This window comes from Pseudochaenichthys georgianus, chromosome 11 (genome assembly GCF_902827115.2).
Source record: "Pseudochaenichthys georgianus chromosome 11, fPseGeo1.2, whole genome shotgun sequence".
Classification (NCBI taxonomy): Eukaryota; Metazoa; Chordata; class Actinopteri; order Perciformes; family Channichthyidae; genus Pseudochaenichthys; species Pseudochaenichthys georgianus.
In genome coordinates this window covers 17,877,679-17,890,889 of record NC_047513.1, presented here as the reverse complement: position 1 = coordinate 17,890,889, position 13,211 = coordinate 17,877,679, and the positions used below count along the sequence as shown (strand labels likewise).

The 13,211-nt window shown below is 40.0% G+C and overlaps 1 protein-coding gene across 1 annotated transcript in view; it reads right to left on the bottom strand.

The window, feature by feature from the left end:
• The window catches only part of tshz1 (teashirt zinc finger homeobox 1), a 118,849-nt gene that overhangs the window by 69,972 nt on the left and 35,666 nt on the right, over nt 1-13,211 (bottom strand). The gene's annotated exons all lie outside the window — the stretch shown is intronic.

The window sequence follows — 13,211 nt, the reverse complement described above, 5'->3', positions numbered from 1 at the left end:
GTTAGGTATGCGTTCATCTTTATGACGCTCCCTGTCCTGTTGGATTCCTGCTAATCCAAATCAACAATGCATCATTCTCTTCCTTTGCAGTAGCACTCCAAAGCCCACGTTGTCTTACTGATGATGCAAATCTCATAAAAATACGTCATAAATAAGTTGACTCATTCGAACATAAAATAATGCTCAGACATGTTTCTAAAGCAAACATTAACAAAAGTCGAAATAGTGCAGTTGTTTTAGATTTTCTTTAGCTATTAAATATGTGTTGCGCTAGTTAGTGGTGTATCAACAGCTTCAGTACAATATATGCAGCATTAACTCAAATTGCATTACAGTATATCATGTTCAAGGTAATGGATGGTGGTCAGCCTGTGCAATTTGATGACTCATAAATGTGTTTTAAATCATTTTTGGACAACAACGAACGTCCCTGGTAAAAATAATCTAAATACGATTTTGGCTAAACAGAAAATACTTATTATAGTTTTAATAAACAATTATTTGTGGGATTTGGTCTTTTCATGGATTTTATAGAGAATTAAAAAAAAAGAATATTTCCAGCCTTATCATTTAAATACACAGAGATTCTTTGGCAGCAATCCTGGAGCATTATATGTTCTGTTACTTGGCTTCCTACACCTCTGAAACAGCTTTACATGACTTGCTAAGGCTACAGTAGTTGGTTTAGTTCTCATTCATTTTTCACCCACACCCAGAGTGCTTGGCACTATGGGCCTGGCCCGTGAGTGGTATAACCTGAATACAGTGGGACTCCCTCAGAAGGTGATAAACACTATTCAGAGTGCAAGAGCTTCCTCCACCAGGTCCCTCTATGACTGTAAATGGAGGGTGTTTGAGGAGGACATTATTTTCAATGTCCTGTCGGGGTGATTCTATCATTTCTACAGGACTTAATTGATAAACACAGAGCTTTCTCTACGATCAAAGTGTACCTGGCTGCTATTGCTGCATGCCATGTGGGCTTTGAGGGAAAGACGGCTAGCCAACATCCCTTGGTCTGCCGTTTTATGAAAGGGGCTCGCAGGCTCCTCCCTGTTTCCAGGTCACTGGTGCCCTTATGGGACTTGGCAGTGGTTTTAGATGGACTCACTCGACATTCCATTTGAACCCCTGGAAGAAGCTGACATGAAACACCTGTCACTGAAGACAGTGTTGTTACTGCTCTGGCATCTTCCAAGCGAGTCAGTGACATTCATGCGCTCTCTGTACATCCTTCATGCACTCAGTTTGCCCCGGGGCAAACAAGAGTGTTGCTGAAGCCCAACCCTGCCTTTGTACCTAAGGTGGTTTTGCTCATGTACCCCCATTGACATTGAGGCATTTCCTCCGCCACTGTGTTCCTCTGAGGAACAGCAGCCGAATTTGCTGTGTCCAGTTTGTGCTTTACGCATCTATATGGACAGGTCAAAAGAGTTTCGATGCAATGACCATCTCTTTGTATCCTGGGCTAACCCTCATAAGGGCAAGCCCGTTACCAGGCAATGGCTCTCCCACTGGATTGTGGAAGCGATTGCTCTGGCTTATACGAGTCAGGGTTTGCAGGCACCAACGGGCCTGCGTGCTCATTCTACTCGTGGACTGGCTACATCCTGGGCTTTGTTCAAGGGCGTTTCCATCCAAGACATTTGTGCAGCAGCGAGCTGGTCCTCACCGCTCACTTTTGTCTGCTTTTACAGGCTAGATGTCTCTGCTCCAAGTGTGGCCCGCGCAGTGCTGGGTCCCGTGTTGAGACAGGGTTCTACCTGTTAAGTTCTGGTTGTTTTGGTGATTTTTGAGATAAGCATGTCTAGCAATACGGGAGTTTCAATATCCCATAGTGAGACATCGAATGGAGTGTTATGAATGAGAACTATAGGTTACTTACGTAACCCCAGTTTTCAGAGTAACATGAAGTGAGATGTCTCACCAGACGGCCCTTCTTGCTAAGGCGAAGCGAGAAGAGGTGCTTATTTTGAATGACGCTGCGACGTAGCGCAAGCTACTTAAAGGGTGGGTGGATTCCCTGACGTTGACGTCAAGATCACCAGACAATCAGGATTGGCGTAATGAGATTGATGCTTCTGTTTGCATACGCGTTGAGGCGCATCCCATAGTGAGACATCTCACTTCATGTTACTCTGAGATCTGGGGTTACGTAAGTAACCTATAGTTCTCATTATCCATCAATCAAAAAACACAAATATGTTTGGTGTGCTTAACATTATTCTTATCTTTAACCAGTACCAGTTAAAAACTAATAGGAAACAAATCACTGTTCTTATCATCATTTTGCTTCTCTGCTATAGAGAAGTAATGCATGTGCATGTGTGTGTGTTGGATGTGATGGGAAGGAGTGAGAAAGAGAGGGAGAGAGTGAGGTAGTTTACAGGCATCTGAGCTGCTGTAACGCCATTCATTTGACTTCTCCACTTTTTATTCAAATGGCCCTGACCTATTTGTTCGATGCCAGCCCTTATTTCAGATGATCCACCAACAAGCCCCGAGCGATTATTCCAGCACAAATGGCATGGACTTGACATGGGCCCAAAAGCGTTCATATACCTCTCTGGCCCGGGGCCACAGTTTGTCATAACACAGGGAATTATGTATTATGCCTGCGCCCGGTGATGACATCACAATAGCAGGATGAAATATAAGCTCTGATATGGCTAGCTGATTGTGAAGAGCTGCGAGGGCTTTCATTAAAAACAGCATATCGCTCATAAAAAGATTAGAGCTGGACAGCTGTTTCCTGATAGTATGAAGCTTCTGTAGTGGCTTCATCATACACAGGCACACCTGAAAAATATAAAACGCTCCAACACTGGTGTGCATTTTGTTGTACTGCTGTGTAGCTTTATGGCAGTAAACAACAGAGAAAGTAACACAGCTAAACTTGTTAAAGGCTTATATTTATGAAGATATCAGTGCTAAAGATGGAACAAACACACTAGTCACTGACAAGTCACCAGGCTTTACACAAGTAAATCTTAGGCAACAATTCTGTGCTGTTTATTCCACTACATTTATTTGGTAGTGCATTCAAAACATGATCAATAATGCATTTGCAGAAACCCCCAACACTATACATAGTAGTAGAGCTGACTGGAACCAGATTTGAGGCTAATATTGATTTTGTTTTTTAACAATGCTGATAAAGAATAATCTAAATTTGGTTATTAAATCATTTATGTGTAAATGTAAGTACTGAGCACGCCATTCGACAAATTAAAAGAAAATTGCTACGTAAATTCCCATAAACTTATCTTTATAATTTCTATACCTATTTGTGACTTATTGGCCATTCATACCTCCAATGAACTCAACCTATGAACTGCCATCAGCTGCACAATGATGCCTCAATGTTTAAATTCTAAGAAAACTATGTAATACTTTGAATTTACCTCAAGTACATTTTCTAAAAGCTCTGTTATGTAAAAGTGAAAATTCAAGACTTTACCTTGTAAAATGTTATTCATTTATCTTAAAGGTGGGGTATGTAATTTATTTCAGAAACACTTTTTGTTATATTCCATGGAATGCTCTTAACATCCCGATAGCAATGAATATATTAAATGCTTTGACAATAAATCCAATAAAAAATGTCATCTGTGGAAGCCGTAGTACTGTAAAAAGCACGACCAATCATTTTAGCCGGCCCGGCTAAAATAACTGGATGGCCTACCTGCCTGTCAGCCTTCCATCTGTGCACAAACGTATCTCGTGCTCTCATTGGTCATGTGCGCGTTCGTGTGTGCTGGAGGAGGGGCTCTGTAAGGAAGTGGCAGATTTTTTTCCAGTTGTGTATTTTCAAATTCTAGCGCACTCGAGCTGGTTTCTCCAAAATTACCTACCCCACCTTTAAGTAAAGGAACAGAACTATTATTGTACCGGTGCAAATAATACATTACAAGTTAATAAGTCTGCTTTATAACATACTGTAGGATATGGGGTAAGCAAACATACTGCCATTGTTTTCAGTTAAATGTGTTCCCTTAACTAACTGGGTAATAATTGTGTGTAATTTAACACATTAGTTATATAGGTCTTTGAAGTGCATTTGTTTTTTCCCAATACTCACGTAAGTACTTCTCTCTTTGGCAATTCTCACTTCTCTACACCCCCCTCAGTGAGAGGAACATAATGAAACAAATATGATTTGTTGTAGACAAGCAAGAGGAAAACAGTAAGTGATTGTTTAAGAATAAGGGAGGTGTACAGGTGCCATTTCTAATTTGGTGGGAGAGGCCGTAGGAGGACGGCCTTGAAGAGCACAAAGCATCTGGAATCAGCCTCATACACTCGCACAACATCAAAGGCTCTTTAGCTCGCTTCATCAAAGGTGTCCTCGGTGCTCGGCTCTCACTGTCTGCGAGCGCACGGTGTGTGTGTGTGTGTGTGTGTGTGTGTGTGTGTGTGTGTGTGTGTGTGTGTGTGTGTGTGTGTGTGTGTGTGTGTGTGTGTGTGTGTGTCACTCTGGGTATAAGTTTCAGGAAATCTTGGCATGAAAGAAAAATGTACTCACGCATCCACCTAAAGTGTTATCCTCTAACTCAACACTGTTTACATAAAGGAAATGAGAAATGTAAGAAGGAAGTCACATACGCATCTACGCTCCCACAGTTTATTTTTTCATAGGGTAAAGAAAAAACAAATCTCTTCCTTTGTCAGGGGGAATTAAGTGGAATATGACATTTAAACACCAGTCAGTTCAATCTGTGACAGGTGTGAATGTAATCAGTTTCAAATGTTGTCTTTCTTCATCGAGTTCAGAGCACACTAAGCCACGCTCACACAAAAGATACAAACACTGACTCACACTGGCTTTGGTGTCATTATGGTGTTTGATGAATTTGAGCATACCTCTGTGGTCAATAACAGCAGAGTCAATTTAAAGAATGCTTGTCAGTGAGAGCAGCAAGAGCACAAAAATACATTTAATCCAACATCGAATTATTTCAAGGTATTGTAAAGATGGAAGCATTAAGGATTTAGGGATGAATTATGACCTTTTCTAACTACCAATCAGAGTTCATCAGAACTAGTCTTCTAATATGTGATAATCCAAGCCTACATGTCAGACTTATCTAAACATTTGAATGCTGTCAATATAGGTTCAGTATAATATTGTTAAATCTTTCACTATGTAATTCAACATATGAAGCTGTATGGGTTGTTGGGTAAACTTACAGAAATAACTCAAATCAACATTCTGCCACGGACAGGCAACGCTAGCTGCTCATCTACATCAATAGATTATATTAACACAAACATATATGGTCAATATGTAGAATTTACAACTCGTACAATGTCACTTAAACATCTTAATACGTTTCTTTGACACAGGAAGCCAAGCTTTAATGTCTCATTGCTCAGGATCTCCACTGTGTTTTTCTAACATCTAATCTTCACATTATATTGTTTGCATATCGACTGTCAACTAGAATCCTGAACTTATTATATACCTCTAATAATAACTTTACAAATATTTCTTCCATTATCTTTTTGTCAGGTTTTGAATTATATTCCTTGGACTCGGATTATTGCATCAAACACCTCATTGGTACACTTTCCATCAGAAAAGGTAAACAGGGTGAGTAAAAAAAGAGAAAAATAAATTGCCTATGTAGATAGTGGAAAACTGACCCAAAATGAGAATAATGATAAGGCAAAGAAAGAGAAAGAAAAGCGAACGGAGACAGGAGACAGAGAGATTTGGCCATTACAGGTGTGCTCATCACAGAGCGCGGCGCATGTCGGAGAGAGAAAGGAAAGTTCCCTCCGGAAGACAATGGCTTCGGACAGGCACACAATAGCTTCATTAGAGGGTTCACATTATCAGGTCATGGGAGATAGAGGGGAAATATCAGACCGGACACATTCGAACGATGCCCGACACAGAAGCCTGCCAACTCGCCAAGCGTGAGCCTCAGCTGTGACGAAGGCTGATTTTTTTTCTTTCTAATCTGAGGCTCCTGAACTTGGCAGTGATGGGAAATGGTCAAATAGAAAAAAGTATTTGAGGGGGGAAAGGGCCAGAGAGGGAGATTAATGGTTGCTCTACTACGGCCATGTTACATTCCAATGTAGTACCGTGGTCTTTCACTGTCCCCTTATAAATCCCTTTCTCAGCTCTGATGGAAGGTTACAGGTTTAAAACAACATAGCAGAAAGCACACGAGTGAGTTAAGTTGCATTAATAAAACCAATTTCTAAGCGGAATACCAGCCTGTTCCTTGTTGTATCCCTTAATGTATGTGAATGTTGCCTCCATAAAGGGCACACATGTCATTTCCTAGCTGTTAGAAATAAAAAAGACACCAAGCAGAGGTTTACTAGCTGCCAAAGCCTTAAGCTTGGAGAATAATTACACAGCAGGAAAACCACACACGCCGCTCACCATTAGCACCGCACGTGAACCCTCTCAGACGTGGTCTCTGTGCACAGACCCAGCTATCGATCAGACGGATCAATCCGCGGCTGCTGGTGAGCAGGCCTCTAAGTGCCCACGTCACACTTGTTCTCCAGCATCAGGGGAGCTGTCAAACAACACTTACAATCAATTACCGTAATTAGCCCCGTAACCCTCACGTGGCGCTCCGGACTGTACTCAAATGTAGGAATGATAGGCAGAATAAAATAGCTGATGAGAAAAGGAAATACACATTTTTAGAGAATGTGTTTCTTTGTGGGTTTTTGTTATAAAGTACTTACTAAGTAATAGTGACTAATAGTCATAATAGTCATATTTACTGAATAGAGCCTGAACACATCAAACCGTAACTCAATAAAACCTTGTGCGAGCAGGACTTTGCTGCCCACCAGCTGCTAACAGCTAACATTAACTAGCTCTTCCTGATGATGTTACCACAGATTTGTTGTTCATAATTTAACATTATCACAGACAAAATATGGTGCGACCTCTGGACCTGTCATTAGTGAGTTTCCTGCATCCCAAACCAATTTTACGACAGCACTTGTCTGACTTGCAGCTAGAGGCCATGGGTAATCTAGCTTGTGCCAGATCTGCTAAAAAAGGTCAGTAGTGTTGGAATCAATGTAAAGGTATGTCTGAGGCAGAATCATTTTGGTGACAATGTTCCCAGGTGGGAATAATAGAAGTATCTATGTTCTAATGTCGACCAAAACAAGCTACATTTTCATCAACAGCAGCATTAAAGTAAATGAATATCATGGTACTCTTAAACAATTACCAAATCACATTACAAATGATCTGTTTCCCTTGCCAGTTAGAGAATGTGACACTTTTAAGCTGATTAAACACCCTACTGTAACTGTGAAGTCAGTTGGGACGTATCGGTGGAGTGTCCCCAGAAAATAGCCCCACTTTGACTTCCTCTCACCGTATTTTTCTCTCTCTATACTATTACCAGTTACCACTACTTCCAACACACACAAACAGCTTCCCCTTCAGCAGGGAACACACCTCCAAGGTTGCAGCCCTCCACGGATGTGCCCATGTCATGGACAAAGAGTATTCTAATTTCAGTCAAGTGCACTCTCACCTGCATGCTGGTAATACATCTTTTTTGGTGACAAAAATAGATGTCCAATTAAAGTAGAAATTGACACAAAAATAAGTGAATGAAGAAAGAATGCCACGTCAAGGTCAACATGGCCTGTAATGAAATGGTAAACAAACTTGAGGCATTATTAGAAAGAGTAATCAAGTACTTTTTTGACTGTGTGCAACAACATCAATAGAAATTGAGCCTTATTTTCATTTTTGAAGGAGTTCAAAACAAAATGGCATTCCTGGGATTGTTGGCAAGCTCCTGCTCATTTCTTTCCAAAACTTCTGACTTGTAATCTGTCAGGTCAGGCTGCACTTGAACGCAGCTTTCACCTCAAACTGAGATCACACCCACGGCCTGAACCCTGTTCTCACAGCTGTGACTTCCTTTGTTTGCACTCATGTTACCTCTCAAATGGGTCCCTATCGGAGGTTATGTGTAACGGATGGTAGACTTTTAGTATGATGACAATGCATAAATGGAGTATGACACTCCCATCTCGGAAATGTGGGAGACACTTATCCAGTGCAAATGAGCCATTAACAGAAGTCATGTGTTAACAGGTACACCGAGCTGAAAACTAATCTTGTCTCAATCGGTCGTAAAGACGTTCAGGATGGAAACCTTGGGACGGCGCAGAAAAAGCACAGACACTTGTTGGACATAATAACCACAATGCCTGTATTAACAGGATATTATACAATATGTTACTTGTGCCAACTTTTTAAACCACATGTAAAAAGGTATTGTTTTACCACAATACATTATTAAAAAAGTGTATTGGTGTTGTTAGTGTTTAAATAAAGACACCTTGTCCTTTGATAAGTCTTGATATGATATTGAATATGAATATATTTATTTAGATCTAATGTGTTCTGTGTTAGTTATTTATTTGTAATATCATTTCTTTAAATCTTAAGGGCTTTTTGGTTATTGTTATTACTAGTTTCTTCTTCTTGAGTGTCCTATCACGAAAGAAAAACTAAGCTAAACACATCCTTGGCTAAATAGGCAATACTTGTTAATGCGATAAGTTCTTAGTACTTTTAGGTTTTCATGGGATTAGTCGACGTTTCTTGGTCTTTCCTCCAATACAGGACTTTCCCTAACAAACTAACCCTCTCTCTCACTCGATCTCGATGCTGCTTTGAATCTCTCAGCCCTCTGTCTGCTCATCCAGTACCAGAAACACACACAGGTATTCACAGGCTAACAGATATTACACTGATTGCATGTTGCCTGAGAGACTCGAGTAAAACAGTTACAAGTTAGTCTTAAGTGAAACTCCTGGAACGATTCAATCAGTGGAGTTTATCATTCAGACAGCCTAATGCAGCAAGCCTTTTGCCATTTACTGTTCATGTCATTGGTGATATTCATCCAGTTATAAATGGAGCTGTCATGATAATGCTATGAAGGATCACGCTAACCCCCATTTACCAATCTCTTCGTCAAATCCCAAAGGGTGGAGCTTTGATTACTCCCGCAATTAGCGATGTCAACCTCCTCTACGAATTAAGTATTCAGGTTTGTGTTTTCAAACCAATTAGCCTACTCTCTTGCTATGACTTGTTGATTAATTATAGATATTTAGTTAGGAAAGGAGACATTAATTATTAATCAAAATTGAATTATGTGGCATAATTAACCACACAACTTTACTGTTTTTTTCCCCCATCTCGGCATGTTTCCATTTATATAACCTTAGACTGTTTGTGACACGTGACAGAGCGGAGAAGAATATGTGACCTTGGCTTATGTGAAAAGGCGTTGAACGCATTAACACGGCGCTAATAGCTTTTGTGGGAGTGTTTGCTGTACTGTCAGCAAGTTGCTGTAAGTGCTCAACGTTAACACATACTCTCGAATCCAAAATCAATGGGCTTTTAGAAACCTGTTGTACTGATGCACTGGAAGACTCTATTCATCACTTGTTTATGGCTACATGCTATGAAGTGAGGTAATGGCATTTATGGGTATTACAGATGACATGTTGAGTCCTTAAAACATATTTATTGTGTCTGCCACTCTGCTGCTATTGTAGACAATGTCCTTGCACAGATGATACAACAGATATCTGTTCATATATTGAAGGAAATGTGTGATTTATTGCGAGGTCACAGAGTGCCTTACTAGCAAATAACAGAATGTATCATTGGCTATTGTTGCAACAGCAGGTCTGTGTTACTTCACCGTGTAATTAGCTTTGACCGACTGGCTATTAAGTATGACGTTTTTGACTGAAAGCTATGAAATATTGATGTTGATTATCGTCCTGTTAGATGTTGCCGGGCAGATTTGCCATTGTAGCCTTAATCGTGCAATATAAGTCCGACCAACCCTTCACAAAGGATTCCTTTGACCTGTAGAAAGCGGCAGGAGAGCGTGCAAATATCCATCATCATTGAGGCCGCATGGAAATATATACGACTGCCAGCTGGTAAAACAAGTGTGAAACAAGGCTTACACATTTCTTCTGCATCTGCTATAAAATAACTGCACCGGTAACTGCACTTTTAGCAGATTCGAACTTTGTGATTGATGTAGTTGGGGTAGTTCCACACCATCAGCACAATGCTGTAGGGGTAACATAAGGGGGAAAGACTGTGGCATTAGTTGCAGTTTTGCTCAATTTCTCTGTGTATAGCTGCATTTCATAGCACATTTCAGTAACCAAAGAAACTGTGATGAGATGAGGAGATTACCGCACTTATCATAATCACCATTGAACGCCTCTGAATTTGCATGAAAATACAGTTTATTGCTCTAGGATAAGGCTTACAATAGCAGTGTAGCATATTTGCTCATAACCACAGGTAAATCTGAATGACAGCTGTAAAATGTAGCAGCTAATGGAATGCTAAATTCACTCAAGATGCCTCCGGAAATGCAGATTCACCAGGCTCCGTTACTAAACAAATTAAACGGATATCTGATAAAGCTTAGAGCAAATGCAATGAGACAAAACAGTGCATGAAGGCAGCAGCCCATACCTTCATATCCAGCCTGCCTTTAATATGATAAAGTGATGGCAATTGACATTGGTGAATTATGTTGATAATATATAAATGACGGCAGTAAACTTTAGCACGTCTTATGGTGTGTAAATTAAACAGTATCCATTACATTTTTACAGCACTGTATCATAATGCACATATATACAGGGGCCATTCAAAAACTGTTATGGCAGATTTACTACTATAGTATAATGTAAACTTCAAAATGTAATTTGCTGAAAAAAATGTACTTTTATTAACAATATGCAGAATAAAAGAGCAAAATGAAAAGTCTTAATTTACCTTACATTATTGCAAACCTTTGCAGTGAAAGACCTTGTATTTCTCCATTTATTTCATGCATAAAATGGGTACAAATCACCCTGGCTCCCATAAAGCTCAATAATTCCTGAAAAGACCAAGTTTGGTCTTTGAAACTGTCGGAGAGAGATATACCCTCTGTGTAATGAAAATGTTCGGTCAAGCCAATTAAAGCCGAGCCATTTTGTCTTTGTGTCTTCCCTTCCTCTGCAATTAATTAAATGTGGTTATAAAAGGCATATTCTTGTGGTCTGAATGGCTGCAACAGATCTCCACTGGTCATGTACTAAGGTTGAATTACAATGTTGTCAATGGCGCCATTATGTGAGATTAGGTTTGAGCTTGTCCCCTTTACAAAATACTTTTGTATGATACCATTATGAATGCTGCATGAAAACCACTGACTCCAGTGAATGCTTCACGTTCTGAATACCATTGAAACCAAGTCACATAATTTACAATTTTTCATACATTTCCATGAAGCTTTACTTGGGCATACCGAGTTTCATATTTTTCTCTTTCTTTCATTAATCAACTTATTCCGTTCACTCTTTGCCTCCTTTATGCTCGTGGTGATTACAACTAACAGACCCCCACAGCGGTTCATTTACATTTTATACAATTCATATAAACATGCAGACTAAAACATCGTGTCTTTTTGCTGGAATTTATCTGATTTCACAAACATAAATGCATCTACTGCAGATTGTCTTTATATGTGTAGGTACCAATGTTTCGGAGCCCTGCACAATTTCTGCTTTCTTTACAACTTACTTATCATTTAATGCTGTACGTAAATGTATATCATAGAGGAAAGTTACGGGAACATAGCAAAGAAACTTTTCTTTACACCAAGATACCCCTCCTCAAGTCTGCGTGAGTTTCGTGTCGACAACATAGTTGCTTCTGGAAACAGCTACAAGGTGCTGAGCTACAATTCTTGCACTACGTTCATAAAAGCATCAGCAACATGTAAAGTACCCTGGACGGGTATAGTAGAGCGGGGCTGATACTGCCTTGTTTTTAGGCCAATGCCAATATATATTGGCTGATATTTGTTTAGCTATAAAAAGTAGATTTCTCAGTTTAAAAAAACAAACAAATGATAAAACTAATAATACATTTTTGCCATTTCCTGCATCAATGTCTTACATACTGGTCACTTTATATACACCAATCTGATATAGTGTGACAAACTGATTAACACGGCCATGTGTCTATTAAACACAAGACAATCTCAAAGTATTGCATTGTTTATGAGTTTGAGAAAGAATACAGACACATAATAATGAATGTATATGATACATACAATAACGAATATACTACGTTGCCTTGTAGTGATCTCAACCGAAAATACTTGGGATGATGCATGGTTCATCCTGTACAGTGAGGATATAAGGTGTCCTTGAATGTGTTCACGTAACCATCAGTGTGCCGGTTAGTCAAGGTGATGGAGTGTCTGGTCATGGATCATTGACATTTTAGGCTCTTGTCAGCAAGTCTATCCTTATAAGTTGTGTGTCCCTTTAATTTAAGCCTTTGACACAACTAATTTATATCGAGCAAGAAGGACTTTCAGAGGCACTAAACTGCTGGGAATTCACCGGCAGACTGTCCTGGTACAAAAGCCTGAAGGCAGGGGGAAAAATACATAATAGAAAAAGAGGGGGAGAAGCATCTATTTAAAGCACGTACAATCCCAATGTGGAGTGTGAAGGCCTTTGCATTGCTACATATACTGCAGACATTAACCCATCACCCTTTTTGATTTTCATAATAAGCATCAGGTGCCCAGCACGGACAGAGAGCAGACCTCCTAGTCTCACCACAGGGCTACTTATTATTATTAACACCATTTGTCTGCATCTCTCGCTGGTTCAACAGACACTGTGAGGATGACATGTTAATAAATGACCCTGGGTAGCTCTTTGGCATAGGCCTGTTCCTCATCTGCCCCCTCAGCCTCATCAGCAGTACACGTGCACAAACACACATACTGTATCTAATCCCCAACAGGGACGGGAGCTGGAGATTTGTTTCCCTGTAAGGTCCCCACTCTGTCTATTGTTGTTTGCACTGAAGGGGACAAATTCAATTCATTCGTATGACAAGAAAGCTGTGATACACAAGACTAAAGAGAGGAAGGAGGGAGGAGATAGGAGGCAGGAGATGGGAAAGTATGCGACTGTCCGCGAGGAAACAAACAGATGAGGGAGAATAAAGAAACTTGCTGAACGCAACAATACAAAGTAGAACACAATGGCTGAGCAGAGTTGTGCTTCAGGGAGTTGAAGGCTACAGCTGTGGAAAAGGTCTACTCGTCGCATTTATTTTTTATTCTGAGGGTAATAAGGTAAAG